We start from the raw sequence: 2,972 nt of genomic DNA on the forward strand, positions 1-2,972 counted from the left end.
ATGTTTTGTGTTGTGAATGTTTATTTGTGTTAGTACATCATTTAATCACTTAAAATTATGTCTATAGAGATTGAACGGATGTCGTTGAGGCTTGAAATTGATCAAAATTGTAAAAATTCAGAAATTGAACCAATTCAATAGAGCCCGCCGACGACGCCCTCGATGTTGCCGACGGCAGACTTTTCTCAAGACTTAGGATATAATTTCAATAGAGAGCGCTGACGGCGCCGAAGACCCCACCGATGGAGAGATAAAAAAAACACCTTTAACTGCGATTTTAACCGGTCAACCGCCACTATTCATCTTCCCCTTCCTCTAAAAAATGCAATTTTCGACCTAGGGCTTGAGAGATCTTGGATTTGGGGGCGATTTCAAGGCATTTAGACACCGGATTTGATTATCTCTTGGTAAGAGTTTCACTCCAAACTAAAAATATTTGATTTTCACCATGAATTTCTTCCACATTGAGGAGATCCGAAAAGTTTGAGAATGTGAAGAAAATATTGGGAAGAAATTCATGGAATTTAGTTTTGAACTCTTAGAATCACTCTTGGAAGCCATTATTTGCATATTTGAAGTATATTATGGAATTTTTCTATAATTTTGATTAGATTGAAATGGCTCCACGACAAAAGATGTGACTTGAGTTTAACGAGTCTCGCTTCGTCAATGTGAAGGCTCAATTGAGATTTACTTCAGTATTTGAAGGGAAGAAATGTATACAAGATCGAGTTTTTGAGAGTCCGGGAGGAGAAATTGAACGAGTTATTATTGAACGAGTTATTATCGAACGGAGGTGGGAAAACTTCTGTTATACCACCAATAAGGCTGCTGCGAACATTGTGAAGGAATTTTATGCCAATGTATATTATTATGAGGATGGAACCGTTCGAGTGCAGGGATTTTTTGTTGAATTTAATGCCGCCCGCATTAACACCTTTTATGAAGTCCCAGACTCTTACAACTGCCATTATGAAACCTTCAGTACTATGGAAGACCCACTGAACGATGTGATCAACTTTCTCACTGATGGGAAAGGAACATGGAAGATAAAGCAACGAGAACGGGTAAATTTTTCTGCTTCCATGTTGAATGTTACATCTAAAGTGTGACACTATTTTAGTGTCACTTTTTTATTTTCTCTCCCCTGTTACCGACTTATCACCATAATGAGGTAACTAGAAATAGAACTATTCTGAATTTCTATATTCATAATAAAAAAATATAAATGTGGGGAGAATCATTTTTAAGAATATATTGACTACGACAAGGAGTGAAACAAGTGGATGTCTAGGGCATCCTGGCCTTATTTATACACTATGCCAACTTTTTGGAGTAGAAGCTGGAGATAAGCTGGAAATAATGAAGAATGGGTTTACCCTATGAAACCCATTAGTAATGCTAATTTAAAAACATATGAATCTCATGAAAAATGGAGAACTTGGAGTAGGAGTCAAGAACCTTCTACTAATAGAGATGTCTCCTCCACTAGTTATGACCTTCCTTTTTCTAGCTCCCCTACTCTGACTGATTTGATGAATGAGTTAACCTTACGGTAAAAGAGTATAGAGTTAATAAATGAAAAGATTGGAGGTTTAGAACGTCGACATGATTATGATAACGAGTACCTACAGAGACATTCTGAGTTTGAGATAGCTTATTATGAAGCTCATGCCCAGCACTACAGAGGTGAGCCTGATGTTACATTTCCTAAATGCCCCCGTTATACTCAGTATCAACCCAATCAACCTGCTGACCAAGGAGACGAAGATATAATATGAGATTTTGATATCTGAATGTAATTGATGTACTTTTACTTTTATGTTTGTAATTTTTGTAATAGAAACAAATGTTTAATTATATTTTTATTTTTATTGTTGTAATTTGATAATTTTTAATTATTGTTTTAAATGTTTAGTGTGGTAGTTAAAATTTGCATGTGTAGTATAATGGATGTTGATTAGTATTTTATGAATTGTAATGTAATGTGATTTTTATTTTGCATTTAAATTGTAATTGTCTTTTGTTTAGTATTATGGATGTGTTTGTGTATTATTGTGTTTGTTTAATTGTGTAATGTTTAGTTTTGTACTTATTTCAAAATTTCAATACCCAGCAAATTCTCTAATGATTTATATATATATAGAAAGCTCTTAATGTTACAGACCAGGTGAAGTACAAATTTTGAGAAGCACTGCAAAAATTTCAGACAGATGAAAATGCCTAAAATACTGAGGTATGATTTATATTTAGAATTTTTCTTTCCACCTGTATCATTTCATATTGAAAAATTTAAGTTTGGGGGAGGGAAGAAAAAGATTAACTATTAGATGTTCTCGATTTAAATATTTTCAAAAATTATTATTATGATTTTATGTAGTGAATTTAATTCAGGTAACTATATTTTGTAGATATTTAAATATTATGGTAGATTTAAAGGAATATTTTTGTAATGAAAATTAATTTTATAGATTAAGATATTTAATATAAGAGAATGGGACTATAGATAACTATTTAAAGTAAGAGAAACTATAGTTTGAAGTATTAAGAATCTGAAAATTCATTTGAGAAGAAAAGATTGGGGCTCAATGATGTAAAAACTATGAAATATTTATAAGGTAAAGTAATGCTTTGAGTTTCAAATTTCGGAAAAAAAATGTGATGTTCAAAATCATTAAAGGTTGTTCAGATATAAAGCAATCCAAATGAAAAAGAGAAAAGAAAGAAAAAAATTATGGAAGTGAGGAGAAGCTTAAGGATATGCCTAATCAAAAATTGGTTTCACTGGACCTACCTAAAGGGAAAACCTAAATACATTCCTGAACTTATATATTTATGGAATAGATCTCTTACTAATAGAGTTCTCATGGAGTTCCTATCATTTGAATATTCTAAGCGATTTAATATTGCAACATATAGTCATTCTTGAAATGAATAGAAGACTAGAACTCTTAAACTTGATGACTAGATAA

The sequence above is a fragment of the Phalaenopsis equestris genome, unplaced genomic scaffold (assembly GCF_001263595.1).
Source record: "Phalaenopsis equestris unplaced genomic scaffold, ASM126359v1 Scaffold000002, whole genome shotgun sequence".
In the NCBI taxonomy this organism is placed as follows: Eukaryota; Viridiplantae; Streptophyta; class Magnoliopsida; order Asparagales; family Orchidaceae; genus Phalaenopsis; species Phalaenopsis equestris.